Genomic DNA, 21,110 nt, shown 5'->3' on the forward strand with positions numbered 1-21,110 from the left:
TCAGGGAGAGGGGGCGCGAGGGCGGGGTCGGGGCAGAGCATGGGCAGGGCTACAGGCCTGGGTTAGGGGAGGCTTAGCCTCCTCGGCCTATGATACCTGCTGCCCATGCTACCTGTTACATCGTCTATTTTACGCTGGGAGCCCTTTGAGCAAGGGCTGTCATTTACTGTTCGTCCAGCACCTAGCACTATCCCCCCTCAGGCTCTAGGCTTTACTGGGAAATACAAAGACTAGCAATCCGACTGCATGCGAGAGAGACCCACAGTGTCTGCTGTACACATCCAGGAGAGCCAGCCCATAATGAAGCTTTGCTTATAAGGAAGGGGAGGGAGAGAGCCGGACGGCCTGAGTGCATCACAATGGCCTGTCCCTGGGCTGGCAGGCAAGATTCCCTCTGATTGCAATGATGTTTCTGCCATTATAAAACAGCCCTCTGTGATTAGCAGCATTTAGCACCTAACTGGTAGGTGTTAAACTAAAGTGCGGCTCTTGAACATGATTAGCACCTCTCCCTGGGCTCAGCCAGCCGGGGAGGAGAAGAGAAGCGATTTCCCCAGGCCCTGCAAACTTCCTGGCTGGCAGCCGGGCGATAGAACGGGGGTGCAGCGTGGGAGCCTTATCCTTACCCCCCTTTGCAGTCGTATTTCTTACCACAAGAGGATAGGGTGACCAGATAGCAAATGTGAAAAATCAGGACATGGGGTGGGGGGTAATTGGAGCCTATATAAGAAAAAGACCCAAAAATCAGGACTGTCCCTATAAAATCGGGACATCTGGTCACCCTACGAGAGGAGCACAGAGCATCCAGTCTGGCACAGCCATTCAAGCACATGCCCAGCGTTTAAGCAAGACAGTAGCCCCGTCCGTTTCAATGGGACAATTCCAGGCCGACAGCGCTTCTGTCTGGGGCTAACTGGGGCCAGGAGGAGCCGCCTGGGGTGGGGAACCTTAGGTATGGAAAGAACGCCAGCTCTGAGGTCAGTGTGAGTCGGCCCAGAGCTGGGAGAGATGTGGCAAAGCAGCATGTTCCTAGGGCTAGATTGTGCCTTAGGCTGACAAAGCAGGGGCTGGAGGGTATTGGGGTTCCCCGAACTGCAGCCCCTTCGCTCAAGGGGCTCATCTTGGGCACATCTCACCAGCCAGGGGGTTGGGGGGAGTGGGGACTAGTGGAGTTGGCTAGCTGCCTGTGCGGATCATATGTTGCACACTTAAAAGAGGAGAGCTCGGGGGGGAGAGGAGGGACTGTGCCTCTCCTCCCTGCCGGTGTGTCCCATCTCTTGCAGACAAACTATTTCCTATCTGGGGGAACCCATGGATTCCAAGGCCAGAAGGGACCATTGGGATCACCTAGCCTAACCTCCTGCGTAGCACGGGCCGGCAAGCCTCCCTCCATGATCCCTGCATCGAGCCCCTGCCCGATGGGCACCTCTAGCCCAGAGACCTGCAACCTCCCATCTGGGTCAGTTTCTCTTAAGTTGCCTGTTAGTGGCTGAAGCAGGAGAGAGGGCGGGCGGCCGCTGGAGAAAGGCCAGGGGGCTGGGAGACAAAGGGAGAAGGGGCGGCATGGCGGGGGTGGGACCATGGTTCCGGCGCCGGTGGCCCTCCCCACTTCTAGGGCGCTCCTGAGACAGGCATGTGAGACCTGAGCTGCCTGAAGTCAAGAGGAGTTTTGCCTGCGAGATCTAGACCCTGTTCTTTAAAATAACAATAAATAGAACAACAGCAAGAAGACTGTCCCCTAAACTGGAAGCTCTCTGTTTCTCCAACAGACAAACAGGATGTGGTGATAATCAGGATGGCCCATTTCCAACAGCTGACAAGAAGGTGTGAGTAACAGTAGGGGGAAAATCAGCATGGGGAAATCGTTTTTACTTTGTGTAATGACCCATCCACTCCCAGTCTTCATTCAAGCCTAATTTAATGGTGTCCAGTGACACAGGACTGGCCAGCACTTTGCAGAGACAAGGCTGAAGTGGTTTGGGCATGTTGTATGAATACCAAAAACCGTATTCCTAGACAAGCCCCTCGATGGGGTAGCACCTGGCAGAAGACGGAAAAAAACACACATCAGAAAACCGTTGATAAAGATGGTGCCATCATGGAAACAGACTACCATGGAGCAAGAAACATGGCACTTGCTAGACAGAGGTGGAAATACTGGGTTGAGTCCTGTGTCCCAAGGCACGAGAGCACGGGATCTAATCCAATCCAGGTCCGGGCTCTGAGGTGCTCCGATAATACAAATAGTTATAATCAATGGGAATATCCGGGGGATTCTCCATTTTCTCAATGGGAACTCCTGGTAGGGCTTCATTTCATCAGGAGAGCAGGGCTGTCCAGCCACGCCCGCTCTGGGGTCCGACACCCTCCACTGGCATACCCCCTCTGGTGGGAAGGGAGGTTTCTAACTTCTTCGTACTTTCAGCTGGGCCTCTGAGTCTTCTCTAACTTCTGCTTTGGCAGATTAGGGCCAGGGCGAGGCTGCTTGGAGTCACCTATTCTTGTTCCCTGCATTTTTGCTGGAGCATATAGTATCTCCGTGCAAGCTCTAGGTCTGCTAGTGGGGGGCTTTGCCTGCCATATTTGAAGGGTTTTTTTTAAGGGGAATTTTCCTGTGTCCCTGCCCCAGCGGCATCCCCCTATGGGAGCTGTGCCCTCCCCTGCGCCCCTTTGGGCAGCTTTGGGGTAGAACATATGGAAGGGCTCCGTTTATCCGCGGACTCAATGGCTGAGATTTTCCAAGTCCCCTAAGGGGTTTCCACTCCCAGTTCCCATTTGTCTGAATGAAATCCGCGACCACGGCAGCCGGGGCATTTCTGCATGGCAGCTCTGAGCCCCACAAATCCCAGCCCTGCCGTGATTCCTTGTCATTTCAAACGGGAAGGGGCGGGCTGAGCCAGAGCTCGCCTGTATTTCGGTTTCACGTGCGCTGGGCAGATAAAGATCAGAGATTTCAGAGTAGCAGCCGTGTTCGTCTGTATCCGCAAAAAGAACAGGAGTACTTGTGGCACCTTAGAGACTAACAAATTTATTAGAGCATAGTAGCCCACGAAAGCTTATGCTCAAATAAATTTGTTAGTCTCTAAGGTGCCACAAGTACTCCTGTTTTTTAAAGATCAGAGAGGTTTCTTGTCGCAGGCGCAGTGCGAGAACCTTCCCAGGGTTTAAAGTACAACTGCGACACTCAAGGAAATAACAGTAGTAAGCAAAGAGCTCTATTTCCTTCCAAACCAGCATCAAGCTGCCAAGCCCCCCTCCCCGCAACCCATCTGATTGCTACTAAAACTTTCCCTTCTTTAACTAACCCCCTTCCTCATTCATTCAGGGCTGCGGCAGTACAGGGTCTGCACCACCACCATTCGCCACAAGGAAAGTGATTGTGATTTCTCAATGAATCAGTCAGGAGTAGCAGGCTGATTCTAAGGGAAGCTGATTCTATTTATAGCCTGGTGATCAGCAGTGATGGGAATGTTAACAGACAAAAACAAAAAAGAAGGGGGGGGGAGGTATGCCAGTTTGATTGCAATGTAGTTAAACAGAATGGTTTGTTTTATCATAAGCCTTTAGACTACATCCTAGTTGCAGTCAATTCTGTTTCAACAGTGACACGTTTCCCTCCTCTGTGTTTTTTTATTACGAGGCCCACTGGTATGAACACGGACATTTCTTCTTGCCTATCAGTTTAGGGCTAGAGCGCAGAATTACCAGCCCTGTTTAAACATTCATGAGTCCGACTCCCCCAAAATAATGAAATTGGCTTAAAAAACCCCCAGGAGATTTAAAAAAAAATCCAACCAAGAAAACAAAACAAAAACCCAACAAAATTGGGATTCTTGCCCTCTGGGTTTGGAACCTCTAGGGGCTGTGTTTTCAAGCTTTTCCTCCGTAGCCACAAGCGCTAGAAACTCAGGAAGGATGGTCCAGTGGTTAAAGGATTGCCTGGGTTAGGCAAGGACATGGTTTTTTCCCCCCTGTCCTGCTACAGGCTTCCTGTGTGACATTGGGCTAGTCACTTAGGGCCAGATCTACAGAAGTATTTAGGCCTTCTAACTTCCATTTAGCTGTGACACTCTGGTTACTTTTTCCAGCCCTGAAGAAGAGCTCTGTGCAGCTTAAAAGCTTGTCTCTCTCTCACCAAATGGAAGTTGGTCTAACAAAAATAATCACCTCCCCCACCTTGTCTCTCTCACGTCCTGGGACCAACCCGGCTACAACAACACTGAAAACAACAGTTGAAATCAGTGGAAGTTATGAGCCTAAATGCCTTTAAGGATCTGGGCCTTACTCTCTCTCTCTCTGTAAAATGGACAAAAGCACTGTGCAACCGCAGCTTGTGAGGAAGAATATGGTAAAAGATTGGGAAGTGCTCAGATACAATGGTAAAAGAGGCCACTTAAGTACCTTAGAAAGATATTCTTATTTAATCACATGACTCCAGGAGCTGGGGCTTTAAGGAAAACAGCAAACATGACATTACAGCTAGAGTTGGTGAGGCTGGGAGAGTGGCCCTCCATGTATCATATATGAAAGTTTCAAAGCAAGGGTGCATGTGCTGTCACCTGTAACAGCAGCCCAAGCTGTTAGACTAGAACAGCTGTAGATAGAGTAATGTCCTTTTGTGGAGTAAACCACGAAAGGTTTTATTTTAATCCCCCAAAAGTGAGACTTCTCCATTGGACGTCACCATGCAGGGAGTGGGAAGTTGGTGACAGATTGCTTTGCCTTCCCTGTATTCTCTTTTTGATCACGAGCATACAGCTGTTTTGATTCCTGTTGCGTCTGATTGTATTGCTTTGCAGACTCCAAAAGTGTGAAGGTGCTTCACCGTACACATCAATAGTACACAGTCCCTGCAGCTCCCATGGACTTCAGTTAGCCTGGGAGAGGTGGAGCGCTCCTGAAAATCAGGCTGGAGGTTGTCTAAAGCTGACCCCCTGAAAGCAAGGGACCCCCAAATTAGAAGCCCCTTTTGAAAGGGATCTGTGAAAAATGAGAGTGAAAACATCCAAATGCCCAAGTGGAAACCTCTAAAAAGGAATTTGTTTTAATTTTGCCTTTGTGTGGTTTGCGAGTTGGATGTGAATATGAGTAGCTAAAGGTTAGTTCCTTTAAGTGATGGAATCCTAAAAAGTTGATCCATTCTGAGAAAAACACTCCGTTCAGCATGAAATATCTTGCTCCTAATAGACTCTGCTAAGCCAGTGTTTCAGGAAGATAAGACTGATAATGTATCACAAAGCTCATTTTGAAATTAGTATATGGATAATTTGCCCTGGCAATTAGACATACTAATTAAAACACCATCAGACTTTTAATAATAATGAGGCACTTTAATAACCTACTTTCATTAGACAAAATCTGGCTCACATACACATTATCTTCCCTGCCTCTTCCATGTGCAAACATAGGGCCCATTTGTGTCCCCTGACTCAGATTTGTCCACCCATGGTCCCATGGATGTCAGATCATGACGCCATGGGAGCGAGGGTGTCAGAAACTGATCCTTAGTAAGCAACAGAGTCAGGTGTATGCTCTGGGATTGACATTGTCCAATCATGTGAAACATAAAATAGGTTAAAAGAATCACTAAGGTTCATCAAACAATTTTATGGAAAAAAATATAGTTAACTTCTATCTGAGGAAGCACTATCAGACAGCCTCGGAAAGGGTATGTCTTCACCACGCAGTTAACCTGCCTCTTACCTGGGTTTTAACCCTACTGTCCACATGAACAAACCCTCTGACCCAGTTAACACAGACTATGGGTTAACAGAAGCCTGAGCCCAGCTAGGCCATTGGGTGACAGCAGGAAGGGGTGTTAGGCATAACTGGTGATCAAACCCAGCTAAGGAGGGGCTGGGTTTTAATAAATCTGTTTGTTTGTTCTACCTGAAGCAGTGGGATTGGTGTGAAGCGTGTCAGAGACTCCCCTGGGGATAACAAGCCTGGTACATATCAATTTCTTTGTTAAATTGATGAACTCATATAAGCTTGCAGCATCCAGCGGGCATAACACTGCAAGACGGAGGTTCCTAGGGTTGTGTCTGGGACCAGAAATATTGGCTAGTGTCATTCGGTTGCACAATCCAAGGAGCAGTTACATGCCAGAGGCTGGGCGTGAACAGCCCAGGAGTGGGGGTTCTCACAGCAGAGCGGGGTAAGGCTGGCTCCCAGAGTCAAGGATTGGAGTGACCTAGCAGATCACCGGACCAGATGACACCCGGGGAATGTCACACGGGGCTCATGCTACAGGGCTAAAAAACAGCTTGGCAAGGCAGGTGGGTCTCAGAGTTCTACATGGCTATTTTATCTCCATAGCCTGAGCTCTGCAAGCCTGACCAGCAGTCTCACTCCCACAACTCTCTGCCATAGGTTTTTTTTTTTGGCCATGTAGACATACCTCCAGGCTTCTCTCAGGCTGTAGCCTAGGAGAGGAAACCCACAGCTACCTCTCAAATGAAATAAAAGCAAAACGCATTCTATGCTGATCTTAACGCTTTCAGTGCCCTTACAAACTTAGGGCAGGTCTTCACTACGGGGGGGGGGGGGGGGGGGGGACCGATTTAAGATACGCAAATTCAGCTACGCGAATAGCGTAGCTGAATTCGACCTATCGGAGCCGACTTACCCTGCTGTGAGGACAGCGGCAAAATCGACCTCCGTGGCTCCCCATCGACGGCACTTACTCCCACCTCCGCTGGTGGAGTAAGAGCATCGATTCGGGGATTGATTGTCGCGTCCCGACGAGACGCGATAATTCGATCCCCGAGAGATCGATTTCTACCCGCCGATTCAGGCGGGTAGTGTAGACCTAGCCTTAGATGCTTCTCATCACAGGCTGGCTGGTTGCCCTTCAGACAGGCTCTCCCCTTTGATCAGGGCGTCAGTGGCTTGGTGGTGGTGTCTGTAGATGGAGGTGGAAGAGAGAGAGAGCATGGCAAACGTCTCTCCCTTTTATCATGTTCTTTCTTCTCTCTTGGCTTTCCCCCCACCCCTCCCTTCAGAGTCAGGTGAGCATTACCTCATCGTAGTCCCAAACTGACCAAAGGAAGGGGGCTGACTCACTCGAGAGTCCAACAGATCCTTTGTTGCTGCCTAGCAGGGCCGGCTCCAGGCACCAGTGAAGGAAGCAGGTGCCTGGGGCGGCCAATAGAAAGGGGAGGCACTCCATCCTTTATTGGGGCGGCACGTCCGGATCTTCGGTGGCAATTCGGCGGCAGGCATGTCCGGGTCTTTGGCAGCAATTCAGTGGCGGGTCCTTCAGTTCCTCTCTTCCTTTTCGGCGGCACTTCGGCGGCAGCTCAATTGGTGGGGTTTTTTTTGCCACTTGGGGCGGCAAAAAAGCTGGAGCCGGCCCTGCTGCCTAGGCCAGTGTCCTTTGTCCCTGTGAGGCTGGGCTGGGTTTGTCCCATACATGCCCTGATGAGGTGTGAACTGCCCCTCTGCTCTTGGAGAGTTTTTGCCTGGAGACAGAACAAGAGGGTCCTGGACCAGGAGGAAGTCTGGAGGCCAGTAGCAATGACGCCCAAGAGGCAGTGATGCTAAAGCCTAAGGGAGGTTGAGACTGAAGTTCGGGAGAGTGCAGAGAGGAGCTGCAAGAAGGGATAGGTTTCCTTGGCAACACCTGAGGAGGGGAAATTCCAGGGAGGAAGCCCTGGGAGGCAAAGAAAGATCTTTGCAGGTGTTAGGCTGGGGAAGGAGGGTGGGGGACCCGGGAAGAAAGCCTGCGAAGCTGAGGCCATTAGGGAAGGCTCCTCGAGGCAGGCAAAGCTCTGGACAATTAAAAGACGAGGGCTACCCCGGGTGGTTAGTCTCATTGCCATGGGTTCAATATGAAGCGGAGACCAAGGGAGTACAAGGCAGCAGGAGATGAGGGGCTTAGAGTGATGTGTCTGGAGGGCTGAGTCACGGGAAGAGATGGGCCACAACAGCCAGTAGGGGGCACCACACAGGAAAAAGCTGCCATACCCAGCTGGAAGAGGGTGCACCAGTAGCGAGTCCACCCGTCTACACCTGGGAGGTGCTTTAAGCTCAATGTAGCCTACCTGGCTGGGGGGTTAACTTGGGCTCTGACCTGCCAACTTTGCGGTGAGGACACAGGCTAAAATCGTTCAAATGTTGATAGTCCTCCAACACCTTCCCACAATTCCAATGAAGGACAGACAAGTTCTGCGGCACTTGACCGGGAACGAGTTCTCATTGAAGGGGTGCCGGCTGGATTTTTTAAGTTTGGGGACTCTGCCAACGTGTTGACCCCCCTCCCTGACGTGTTTCTGTCTAAAATGGGGCACATCCTCCATGCAGCATGACCTCGCACGTGCAAGGTCAGAAGGGTGGGAACTCTGTTCCCACCCCATTACAGCAGCAGGCCGTGGGCTATGGCCTCAGACACACATGAGCAAGTGCAGAAAGAGTGAGGAGACAGTGACTTGGGTAGAGCTTTGCTGTCAGGACGCTCACAGACAGGCTAGGCTAACCAGAGGGCTCAGCCCTGGGGCCGATCACTCGCATTAACTGTGCAGTGAAGACAAGAAGCACCTATGGTAAGATTCCTCACAGTTTACATGCTTGTCTGAGAAGTGAGTCCTTTCTCTGCCATAAAAAAGTGAGACTGTAACCCCCCTCTCACCCCACCCCACTCAGCACCCTCACCACATACTGTCTCACTTCTTTCCATTGGAAAGTTTGGGGCAGGGAGTTAATACAGACTGAACATATTACTTTCTCTCACATCTTTTCTTTTCCCTAACTTTTTCTGGAGAGAAACAATGAGCAAGTGAGAGAGTAGGTTTCTCTCTCTCTTCTACTTCCCTTCCCCACCTCTTTACCACTAGTGGAAAAATGAAATGGGAAAATAAATGGACTGAGTTAAAAGGGGCCATTTCCCACTATTTCAAAATGAAAACATTCCATTATTTTTTCCCACTTTTCAATTATTTTTAGAATTGTTTTTGAAAATTATAAAATCCCCAAACCCCTCACTCCCTGGCTTGAGGACACAGTTCAGGGAGTATGGGGTCCCCAAAACAAATTCCCTGACTGACTAACTGGAAGATGGTGCACTCACAAACTCCATGAATGATCCTCAGGTTCAGAGCTGACTCTGGACTCCTCGGTCACTGCAGAGGGGCTGATCTCTGATAGCAGGGATCCTCTTCAGGCAGGAATCAGGCTGCTTCTGGTCTCAGGATTTCCCCTCACCACAAAGGGGTGCAGGGCTCCAGGTGCAGGTTACACAACTGTACTAAAATCCAAACTGTCGTCTCCTAGCCCAGCCTCCAGACACACTCCCAGCAGGCAGCAGCCCTGGACTAGCAGCCAGAGCAGAGCTGACCATGTGGGGACTGGTCTCCCCTAGGGAGCTGGAGGGCGAACTCAGCCTGGCTGGGGAAATTTCCCAGCAAAACTCTACAAACCGGGAATCATCAGTGGAGAGGGAAAAGCCCAGCTGAGGGATCTGCTGTCAGGTCCCTAGAGGCCTGTTCTCAGGGGGAACCCTGCATGCAGACCTGGGACCCACCAGCTCCCCACACAGCCAGTCCTGCCCTTGCCCTGGCTGGCTCCAGACTGACTCAAAAATGGCTTCTCCCCTTTCCTGAGCTCCCTGGGAGGAGCCTCTCACTCTGAGTCTGCCTTGGCTCCCCCTCCCTACCAGGGACAGGGCCTCTCCCTGAGCTACCAGCAGACAGAGCCCCAGGAATCTAGGCCATCTTCTTGGGGCAGGGCCGGCTTTAGGCCGATTCCCCCGAATCGGGCCCCACGCCTAAGAGGGCCCCGCACCTAAGAGGGCCCTGCGCCCTAAAGAAGAGCGCCTAACTTTTTAATTTTTACTCAACCGGCAGCGGTCCGGGTCTTCAGTGGCATTTCGGCGGGGGGTCCTTCAGTGCCGCGGAAGACCTGGAGCGAGTGAAGGACCTGCCGCCGAAGTGCCGCCGAAGACCCGGACCCCCGCCGGGTATTCCAATCGGGCCCCGCACTTCCTAAAGCCGGCCCTGCCTTGGGGGTTACAGTAGTAACGAACCCAGGCTATGTCTATACTGCACACGCAGTGTGTAGGGTATGTGTAGCTACACATTGCAGTGAAAAGCAGGCTGCGTCCAAACTGTGATGCATAGCTACAAGTGTCAGTGAAAGGCTCCGGCAGTGGGAAGGCAGCAGGACTCTACACTGCTAAAAGGAGCAGGTTAGGCGTGGGAGACACTGCTTGGGTGTGTAGAGAGCCGTATAGGGTATATACCCAAACGGCTCAGGCATGTCTTTGCTCTGCTCGCCTAAGCAGAGATTCACTGCCTCCACTGCTATTTATAGCCACGCTAGGGGAGCGTGTAATGTAGGTACTCTACATCAGTGGTTCTCAAACTAGGGCCAATGGGGGCGGCGGGAAGCGGCGCAAGCCAAGGGACGTGGTGGCTGCCCTTTCTGCAGCCCCCATTGGCCTGGAGCGGCGAACTGCAGCCAGTGGGGGCCGCGATCGGCCGAACCTGCGGATGCAGCAGGTAAACAAACCAGCCTGGCCCGCCAGGGGCTTTCCCCGAACAAGCGGCAGCCCTAGTTTGAGAACCACGGCTCTACATGCTGCCATAAGGAGTGTACAATACAGACATGCCCTCAATGTATGACAACCTGGTCTGCCCTCGGTTACAGCTATAACTCCCAGGGACTTCCAACGTTACCGGAGTGGGCCTGAGGACAAAATGTGTCTCCTAACTAGTGCTGGGCGAATGACTACGTTTTGTTTACTGGCCAAACAGAAATTTTTTTTGCGAACTGAAAAAGTGGGAAAACACGTTATTTGGGGTCAAAAGAAATGGTTCATTCACCCGGAAACAAAATGCTGGTTTGTAAGATTAACCCTTTTAAAAAATTATATAATAAGGGAAGAACACTTCAAAGCAAAGCCATTTTGATTCCAAAAATTGAAATGTTTCATTTTGAAAATGTCGGAACAAATCATTTTGATTTTTTTCAGTATTGGGGAGGGGGGGGGGGGTTTAAAAGCAAAAAAAAAAAAAAACCCTGGTGAATTCTAAACAAATTCATAAAACGTTTCAGTTGATCCAAACTGCGGGGGTTTTTTTTTTTGTGGCAAAAAATTTTTTCACCCCAACAGCTCTACTCCCAACAGCTGAAAGAAAATAAAGAGGTGTGATAACAACAGGTTTTGTGCTTGGCTCCTCTGCTCTACAATCAAGTTTTTAAACAACACTTGCCTAAGGGGTTATGGTGTAGCCGCTCTCTCAGTTCAGGAATTGACCAATGTACAGTCACAACCTGCCTTTAAAAATCTGAGCAGAAAGAAAATGGGGATGAGTGTGTGTGTGTGTGTGTGTAAATTCACAATTGAACTTAAAGGATTTTTACCAAGAGGCTTCTCTGTCCTCACATTCTTCTGAATGACTTGTCCTGACAATACCTACGCGAAGGAGCCTCCCTCATCTGATTTCCGGAAGGAACAAAAGGGCCAAGGCAGCTAAATCTGATTGAGACGACTTATCCACAAGGCAGTGTGTGCTAAGCACATGTCGACAAGTCTGTGTTAGGCTTGGGGACTATTTATTTAGCATCTATTGAACTGCTGGAAATTTTATGGATGTGGGACTTGGGGGCTGTCAGTCATTTCCAGGCTCCATCTGGACTGCCGCTGTTAATTTCTGCATCAGCAAATCCAATGCACTCTGAATCCTAGCCAGGGATGGGCAAATGGATTTGGACAAAACAACCTGCTCCCACGCAGCCCTGACCCATCACCTGTTTTTTGGACCGAGATATAAATGGAAAGTCTTCAGATAAACTCTTTCCATTTCCATAGTCCAACCGGGACTCGGACTAGGCATACAGTGTTTGCCACTGACACCTTGACAATTAATGTCTGCGGGTAAAATTAACTGTGCTGTGATATTCATGGCGTTCCCGTCCTTAGGCTACTAAGCACTGCGGAATAGCATAGTAACTGCACTGCAAATACGGTGGTTACTGCCAGTCTGGAATCAGGGCCTGCACCAGAGCCAGTCTCTGGGCAACTTGATGAGCGCAGCTGGCCTGTTGCAGGCTGCCTGATTGGCTACACCGCCGGATTGGTTGGAAGAGTCAGCAGACTGGCTCCTAAACCCGGTTCCCTGGCTGCTCAAAACATTTGCCCACAGCTGCAATAGCTCCTGTTTCTGCCTTGCCTCGCCTCACTTCAGGTAACCCTGTCCTGACACTGGGCTCTCACCACTAAGCCTGGCTGCCCATGTCCCAGTCACTGCCAATGGTGAATTGGTGATAGCTACATTGAAATGCCTTAAGATCATTTCTTCTGGTTTTCAGACACTTCCAGTCTACTACCCAGGTACTCTCAGACAGCTTGTCTCCTTCACCAACAGCATGTAACCTCACCCACCTTGTCTCTCTAATACCTGTGAATGATACAGGTGGGATTATGGGTCTGTCTTCTCCATTCATTCGCTCCCCCACCAATGAGGAATCAACCCCTTCCTGAAATCCCAAACCTTCATCTGCTCCAAAGCCAGGACAGACTAAATCTACAGGCCATTCTGCAGACAAAGACACGGGGGGGCGGGGTGGGGGAAGGGATTTGCATTCAGCTGAGCCCAGAACTTTCCAACTATAAGGCCTGAGCCAACACGCACTGGAGATAGAGGAGGAATCTCAGACAGTGGGCACTGGACCAAGCCCAAAGAGAGTATGTGATGAAGGGGTGGTTTATCAGCCTGGGTTTGGTATGTTCTTCATGCATAGCAATGCTACAGACCAAATCCAGTCTTTCCAGTACACAGTCATGTATTCTGGGTGTGTCACGGATCTTACAGGAAAAACATAGTTTGGAAATGGTTTAGAGCTTTAACAAAACTTTTATTGTCCCTGTTTCTTATCCCTCGGCCTGTAAATCACGGAAAGCCTTGCTCAGGCTACACAAGCCTTGGAGGGGGTGAGAAATGATATACAATGACATTTAGGAACCTCTAAAAGTGTTGAGAAAACAGCTTTTCTATACATAGCGCTGGGGTAACGTTCAGGTCTGACAGGTGGTGATCTGTGAAGGTGAACAGACAAAGCCTTTTCCAAGGTGAAAGGAAGGACTCCTAGCTTCATTTCCTGGGACACATCTTCAGCAGCAACTGACCACAGAGCCAGGGCCGGCTCTAGGATTTTTGCCGCCCCAAGCAAAAAAAAATTTGCCTCCCCCCCACTTTTTTTCATGCCTCCCTGCCACTGGCCCCGCCCCAACTCCACCCCTTCCGAACCCCTTCCCCAAATCCCCAGCTCCACCTCCTCCCCCGGGCGTGCCGCATTCCCCCCCCCCATTGCTTCTTGGGGGCCCCCGCAACCTCCCGCCCTAGGCGAGGGAGGGCAGAGAAGCGGAGCAGCAGCGTGTTCAGGGGAGCAGGCGGAGCGGAGGTGAGCTAGGGTGGGGGGGCGCAGGAAGTAACGGGGGGGGGTAGAGGAACCACTCCCTGCTCCAGCTCACCTCCGCTTCACCACCGCCACCTCCCCTGAGCGCTTCACTGCTCGGCTTCTCCTCCCTCCCAGACTTGCTGCGCGAAACACCTGTTTCGCACGCGGCAACCCTGGGAGGGAGGGATGGAGAAGCGGAGTGGTGGCGGCGCGCTCAGGGGAGCAGGCGGAGGTGGAGCGGAGGCGAGCTGGGGCGGCGAGCTAGGGCGGCGGGGGCACTTTTTCCCCATGCCCCGGAGTCGGCGCCTATGATGGCCGGCGCCAGAATGCCGCCCCTAGAAATGTGCCGCCCCAAGCACCTGCTTGTTTTGCTGGTGCCTGGAGCCGGCCCTGCTCAGAGCAGCTGTGCTGATTTACGCCAGCTGTGGCTCTGGCCCCAGACTTCACTGGGATTGTTTACATGAATGAGGGGTATACAATTTGGCACCAGATTAGGTTATGAAATGGCATTGCTGCGGGGCTTGATCCTCATTGATGCCAACCCCCCCTTACATTGCTATGGCTTGTGTCAATGGGCCTTAAGTGGATGGCAGTGTAATTTAAATCCACTTTAAATACATTTTATGCTGGCAGAGGAGCAAAAGGAGGCCTTAATATAAATGAGAATCAGGCCCTGTTGGTCTAGTGGAGTGGGAATCCAAGACCTGGATTGTAGTCCTGGTTCTGCTGTTTGACCCTGCCCACGTGACTTCAGTACTCTCTTTCCCCTCCTATCCTTTATCCAGTCTATTTAGATTGTGAGTTCTGTGTCAATGACTGTCGCTTGCTCTATGTATGTACAGCCCCTAGCACATTAGGTGCAATGGCAGTACTAATTATAATTGTTACTTTAGTTCCCTTTTTCACACTGGGATAGAAATGGTTCTTAGCATTTGCAGGAAGAAAGAAAGATACAAAAATGAAACCATGGCCAGAGAAGTCTTCCATTTCATTGAACTGTGCATTTCCAGACTCACTTTTCAGTCATGTGCAGGAGTTCTGACATAACGTCAATCAGAGCCTACAGGGTCTGCGAGCAGGAGAGGGGTGTTGTCAGATTATAGGTATCGAGATCAACAAATGCAGACATACGGGATATATCACGACTTTTCCTTCCCTCCTCAATGAATGATGAAGTAATTCATTACCTCTACGCCTGCACTCACTAAGGGTCTGTCATCTTTTCTGTTCTAAACCCCATTTTTTAGAAGTTTAGCAAAAGCAGGGCCATCCATTTTTAATTAAGAATGGATCTGACATGTTTAGCCTCCTTTCTGCGAATTATCCACAAATAGGGGGTGATTTTTTACATGTGTGTTTGTGCGGTGTAATTGTTCAGCACAATGGTTATGTGAGGAATTTTCAGCATATGGGCTCCTCACAAACTGCTTGGCGTCAGGATGCAAAGGTTAGTTATTCCCACTTCTTGCTTTGTGGTGGGGCTTCTGTCCTCTGTTTGGATGCCCTAGGTTTTCCATAGGGGGAAAGTGTCTGAACAAATCACAGGGACTTTGATTCTTTAGGGGGTGGAGAGCAGGACAGGCAGAAACTGGAGGACTCTGACTTTGTCAGCTTTGTCCTCAAGTGTCTGGAGGATTCAGCTGAGCTAGGGTCATATAGATTGCACTGGATGTCTGCGGGATACCATTGCTTTGTCTGGCAGTCACTACCTTTTATGGCATCTGTATCTCCAGAGTGGGGGCCCTGTTTGACTCATAGACTTTAAGGTCAGAAGGGGCCATTATGATCATCCAATCTGACCACCTGCACAAGGCAGGCCACAGAACCTCACCCACCCATGCCTGTAACTGACCCCTGACCTCTGGCTGGGTTCCTGAACTCCTCAAATCATCATTTAAAGACTTCCAGTGTCAGAGAATCCCCCATTTACACTAGTTTAAACCTGCAAGTGACCTGTGCGCCGTGCCGCAGAGGGAGGCAAAACCCCCTCAGGGTTTGGAATATCCCTTAATGGAGAGAGCTTGGCTATTGGACAGCTACATGGAATGGCCTTTTGGCTTCTTGAGTGTTGTTGTAACACTCTGGCCAAGTATGTCTTTGCCCCGTTCTAGTGGCAGGAAAATATAACATACACCTGGTTGTGAAACTACCTATTTTCCCCCCCTCCCATCAACATTTTTCAACAAAAACAATTTTTTTGTTGTTTTGTCAAAAATTCTTTCAAAGTCTCCAGGCTTCCCTTATAAAGAAGACGCTGACAACTTAAAGTTTGAGTTTAAAATGATAGGTTTGGGTTGCCAAAAACCAGGAGATTTTAAGTTCCAGCACCTATATTTTTGGGTCCAGAGACCAGACCTCATAGATGATCAGGATTCCACTGAAGACCTGGTACTTGGCTCATAGTGTTAGGGAGAATGTGACACGGAGGGGTCCAGAACACTATCACTTAAACCTGGTTGAAATTTTAATTGATTTTTTTTTAAATGCATTTAAAAAGTGCATTTTCATCGAGATCTAAATATTTCAGGTGAAGAGTTTTATTTGGAAAAGAAAAAAAATTGAAATAAAACAATTCTGTTTTGGATTTTTTTGGGGGGTGGGGGAAAAATCAATTTTCTGTGAACATTTTTTCAACAAGATTATTTAGTGACAATTTTTTGTGGCAATAAAAATGGGATGCATCAACCGGTTCTAATAAAAATAAATCTGTGCTCTATAAAATGCTACTCCGTTCAGATGATAGAAAAGGCAATCATTTGTGTTCCAGGTTCTTATTTCACAGACTGGTTTTCTTTCCTGGAGGCCCTTTCACTTCAGTTAACGAGAGAGAAATCCCACCAATGGGGCTTGGAATTTAGAACTCTGCATGCCTGTCTATGTTATATAGTACTTGTTGTCCTAGCGGCAGGGGTAGGTGCCCCTGTGACCCACCCCCCAGGTCTCCAAGTGCATCCTTTCAGATGTCAGGCCTCATGTCTTTACCTCTCCTGGCTGGAATCTAATGATTTCTTCACTCTCAGAGTATGTCTATACTACCCGCCGGATCGGCGGGCAGCGATCAATCCAGTGGGGGTCAATGTATCGCGTCTAGTCTAGACGCGATAAATCAACCCCCGAGTGCTCTCCCGTCGACTCCTGTACTCCACCGCTGCAAGAGGTGCAGGCAGAGTCGATGGGGAAGTGGCAGCAGTCGACTCACCGCAGTGAAGACACCACGGTGACTAAGTCTTAGTACGTCGACTTCAGCTACGCTATTCACGTAGCTGAAGTTGCGTAACTTAGATCATCGCCCCTCCCCTACCCCCCAGTGTAGACCAGGCCTTAGACTGGGCCCCAGGCTATTGTACCTTGATTATTAGCCATATTTATCCCCCGGTCCAACTGGATTAGGTACTTGTGCTTCTTCCCTTCAGGAGTCTGTGATCAGCGGTCAATATAGTGGTCAGACAGACTTCTTAAACCAAAGTATTGTTTAATCTTAACAATAGGAATAAAGCATAAGCATAGGAGAGGGTTTTTAAAACAAAGTGTCTATATGCACATGTATTTTACCCATAGACTTACCATCCCCCTGAACGGAGCCCAGGAAGGTCTAACTTCTTCAGACTTCCACAGGGTTTGTGTGGGTGTGTTGGTCATAAGAAGGCCATACCGGGTCAGACCAAAGGTCCATATAGCCCAGTATCCTGTCTACCAACAGTGGCCAATGCCAGGTGTCAGAAAACAGGTCTGTTCTAAACAGTCCCCATACAACTGCCTCCCCACCAGAGACAGTCACTCTTTATCTGGCCAGAAGTCCTTTGTCTTCTAAGTTTCCTGGGTTTTTGGCCATGCTCTCCAAAACCAGTTTGGTGAGCTCAACAGTAGAGCATCAAAGTAGAGCATCAAAGGGAATGGCTCTTGTATTGTCCCATAAGTGTTTGCTGGGGGGCAAACCTGGAATCATTGTTTCATCTTCCTGTTTGTTTCCCATCAGCCCTGTGGATTTACAGTCGTACGATACATATACCAATATTTAACCTGATATCATTGTACAACAATTCTTCCAGTACCAGGCCAACATACAGTGTTCAGCTCCTGTTCCGACACACTTGTATATTTAATTGTTTCTTTTTTTCCCCTTGCAGAGTTTTAATTCAAACTGTCATGAAGGCAGATCCAACGGAAATATATGGAAGTATATGGAGTTCATTAAGAGGGAGGCCCAAAGCAAATCAGAACCACGGAAACCTTTTGTGATGTCATAACCAAAAGAATTCCTGCCTTGTCATAGCAACCCGGTGAGCTCTCAAGGAAGAAGGGGCCAGGTCAGAGCTCCAAATATTGCAAGCAATGCCTACTCCCTCTATTGCATAGGACAAGATCTAGAACCGTATCTCCTTTCTTATACATTTCCTCATTCTCCATAGCATCTGTAACTATAGAAACAATGTCAGAGACCGGCTGGAGATTGGCTGCTGGTGGGAGCTGCTCTGGCTACCTTTACCATCGTTTTAGCAATCCGGAGACAGCCACTGCATTACAGAGCAGCCCGGTTGCCTGTGGACGGTACGCTCAGTTTGAAACGCTGACAGTGGCCACACTATAAGTTATTAGAGGAATGTCAAGAGATTTAACCCAGCTATTCTCGGAACAGAGGTGTGCTTTTAAATGCATACCAAGGACCCTTCCACTTCCACATTGTGAGACGCAAATACTTTTTTTCGTTTCACCTGTAAGAAACAAATGATATCAGAAAATAGGTTAATTTTGGTTTAGAAGGATGGCACAGTAAGAAGACTTTCCTCCCTGAGATTTCAGAACAGATTATTTCAGACTGTATGTGAGCCCATTAAATAGGGCACTGTAATATTAATGCACCAAATTTTCTTGGCTCAGAACGCTGATTAAATATGTATATAAATGTCTATAGGTTCCTTCATCAGACGGCTTCTGGGAACTTGCTTCATGCCTATTCATTTTTGGACTCTCTCTCTCTCTGTTTGCAGGTTGCGTTTTCCTGCCCAAATGCAGCCTCTGTTCTCTGGTCATTAAAAGAAAATGCGAGAAGCTTAATTCACTTTAATCACAGTAACTTGCTTTCTGTATGTAAAAAGCTATGAGGAAAGCTGCCCAGATGAAATGAATGCACTCACTAGGGGTGCCTGTTTCAGAAGTAAAGAGATCATGTGATCTTGCCTGCCTACTAGCATCCTAGCCATGAGGCTGTGTGTGTGTGTGATCACCCTTCCTGTGAGCATGTGGGAGCTCAGCTCAGGGCTATGCAAAGGGTGGGGGGGGGAGAGGTCAAATGGTCCCACTGGAGCTGGACCCTTACTTCTCACTCTTTTCTTCCATCATGGGGCCCTAGTCTTTTCTGTAACTGCTCCCTTCCCTTGATCTCAATTGATAGGGTGACCAGATGTTCTGTTGTTATAGGGACAGTCCCGTTTTTTGGGACTTTTTCTTGTATAGGCACCTATTACCCCCCACCCCCATCCCGTTTTTTCACAGTTGCTAACTGGTCATCCCATCAATTGACTGTATCTGCATTCCTGAGCTCTGGTTCATTACTTTCACCTGGTATAGCTGAGTTTCACAGTGATATTATGGCCTTTCATGTGATTTCTCTGAGAGATATTAGTTAGATCTTTCACCTACCACCACAGTCATGCCAAGCCTCGTAATTAATTTGTGAAGAGGTTGGTGGGTGAATTCTTATGGTCAGCCGTGATTTCCACCCGGAATACCTACAAACACAAGAGCGGGGCTCTAAAGCACAGACTGCAACGGGCCAGCGGAAAAGAAGATCAGAAAGGTGAAAACAGCCAAAGTTTCTTGAAACGTGCAAAGTTCGCCCACGTTCCTGGTGACCAATCTGTGGATGGTTCTGTTACTCCTGAGCCCCCCTTACCTAGTGAGGATGTTGATTTTGGTTTGTCAGGCTTGTCGGTTGCCAGACTCTGATTCCAAGCATAGAAAATTGCCCATTGGCTGCTCGTGTGATTGGTTTGTATATGGACACTGCATTATTAATTTAGAACAAGGCTTTTTGCTTAGAGAACGCAAAGGAAGGCAAGTATGGATACTGTGGTTCTTTGTCAAAGTTCCTAATGGGGACTTAGGCCAGTGATCTTGGTTGATGTACAGTTCGACTTTTGCTTTCTTGTTCTGTTTTGCTTGTTTGCTTTGCCAGCCAAATTCCCCTTGCGTGAGTTAGTCTGCCAACATCAACGTTTGAAGGGACACATGGAGGCAATCACTTGAGGGATGGAACATGAAGAATGATCAAAACATGATTGCACAATTGACAATGATGTGCACACCAGCCATTGGATGCTGAAGGATATGTGGTGCAGTATTTTTTGTGTTGTCTCTTGGTATTTTGCTGCACTTAGGTGAGAGGTGTTTAGCTTTGAGAGGTTCAGACAAGCAATTAGCCCCCATAATGGTAATATTTTGGGTTTACTTGAACTGCTTGCAAGTTAGGGTAAGATGTGGAGAGATTATACGGAAGCCATTAAGGCCAGTTCCGCAAAAGTGATGATCTTATCAAAGCATAGTCAAAATGAATGTATCAGTAGTATCAGAAGACGTAGTACAGCAGACTATTTTGATAAGGTTAGAAAAGCTAAATACTTCTCTGTGTTTGATTGCACTCCAGACCTCTCCCAAACAGAACAAATGTCTTGAGTGTTAAGCTTTCGAAAGACAGAGTGAAGGTTGTGGAGAGCTTTGTGGAATCCATTGCTATCCACAGCAAAACAGGAGAGGAGATTACAGAGGACCTGAAAACGTTTATTTATGGCTGATTGCAGGGGACAAAGCTATGGCAACGGAGCTAACATGGATGCAGCATAGACAGATGTTCAAAATCAAATTCTGCATGGAAATCAGTACCTGTCTGTAGTGAGGCAGCGTGCATAGGCGGCAAATTATATGGGCCCATGATGCCCGTGCTCCACCAATATTTAGGAACGTGGGCTCGGCTCCACCAATGTTTGGGCTTACCAAGGTTTGGGGGGTCCTGCACTTCAGGGGGACGCGGGGTCCAGGGTAACCTGGGGAGGTAGTGGAGGGCCTGGCACCGACAGCAGTGAGCAACCTAGCCCCAGCCCACCCCACTCCGTCCTGCCCCGCCGGCTCATGGCGTCGCTCGGGGGAGGGGGCAGAAGCCAGAAAGAGGCAGGGCGGGGACTTGGGGGAAGGGGTGGAATGGGGGCAGGGAGGGGGCGGAGCAGGGGCGGGATGGGGCTGGGTCGCTCGCTGCTGCCAACGTCAGGCCCCCTGCTAACCTCCCAGGCCGCCCTGGACCCCGCGTCCCCCTGAAGTGTGGGGCTCCCCAAAGCGCAGGGGCCAGGGTGGTTACCCCCATCCGTCCTATGGACGGGATGGCTCTGCTTGGACCCATTCTGGGCACAACCAAAGATTATACAAACCTGGCACCCATGACAGTGTGGCCTCCCTCCGAGCCACAGGGGGAGGAACCACCCTCTGTGCCCAAGTGGGCGGAGCCAGGCCAGATTCGCCCCTCCCACTGGAAGTGGGTAACAGGAAGTATAAAGAGCGGGGCCTTCAGCTCAGTTGGTGCAGAGACACGGAGAGAGGCAGACGGATCCTGCTTGCTCTTGACCGCTGACACTGCTGCCGAGCCCAACAGCACCCTGCTTGCCGGGGAACCTGCATCCACCGCAGACCTGCTGGAACTGCCGCTGGCCACCTACCCAGAAGAG

The 21,110-nt window shown here is 49.5% G+C and overlaps 1 long non-coding RNA gene across 1 annotated transcript in view; it reads right to left on the reverse strand.

The window, feature by feature from the left end:
• The window catches only part of LOC135972299 (uncharacterized), a 70,499-nt gene extending 60,939 nt beyond the window's left edge, over positions 1 to 9,560 (reverse strand). Inside the window, exon 1 of the long non-coding RNA XR_010588725.1 lies at positions 9,068 to 9,560. This is a non-coding gene — a long non-coding RNA (uncharacterized LOC135972299). The remainder of the gene's footprint in view (positions 1 to 9,067) is intronic.
• Between the last annotated feature and the right edge of the window lie 11,550 nt (positions 9,561 to 21,110).

The sequence above is a fragment of the Chrysemys picta genome, chromosome 6 (genome assembly GCF_011386835.1).
Source record: "Chrysemys picta bellii isolate R12L10 chromosome 6, ASM1138683v2, whole genome shotgun sequence".
Lineage (NCBI taxonomy): Eukaryota > Metazoa > Chordata > Testudines > Emydidae > Chrysemys > Chrysemys picta.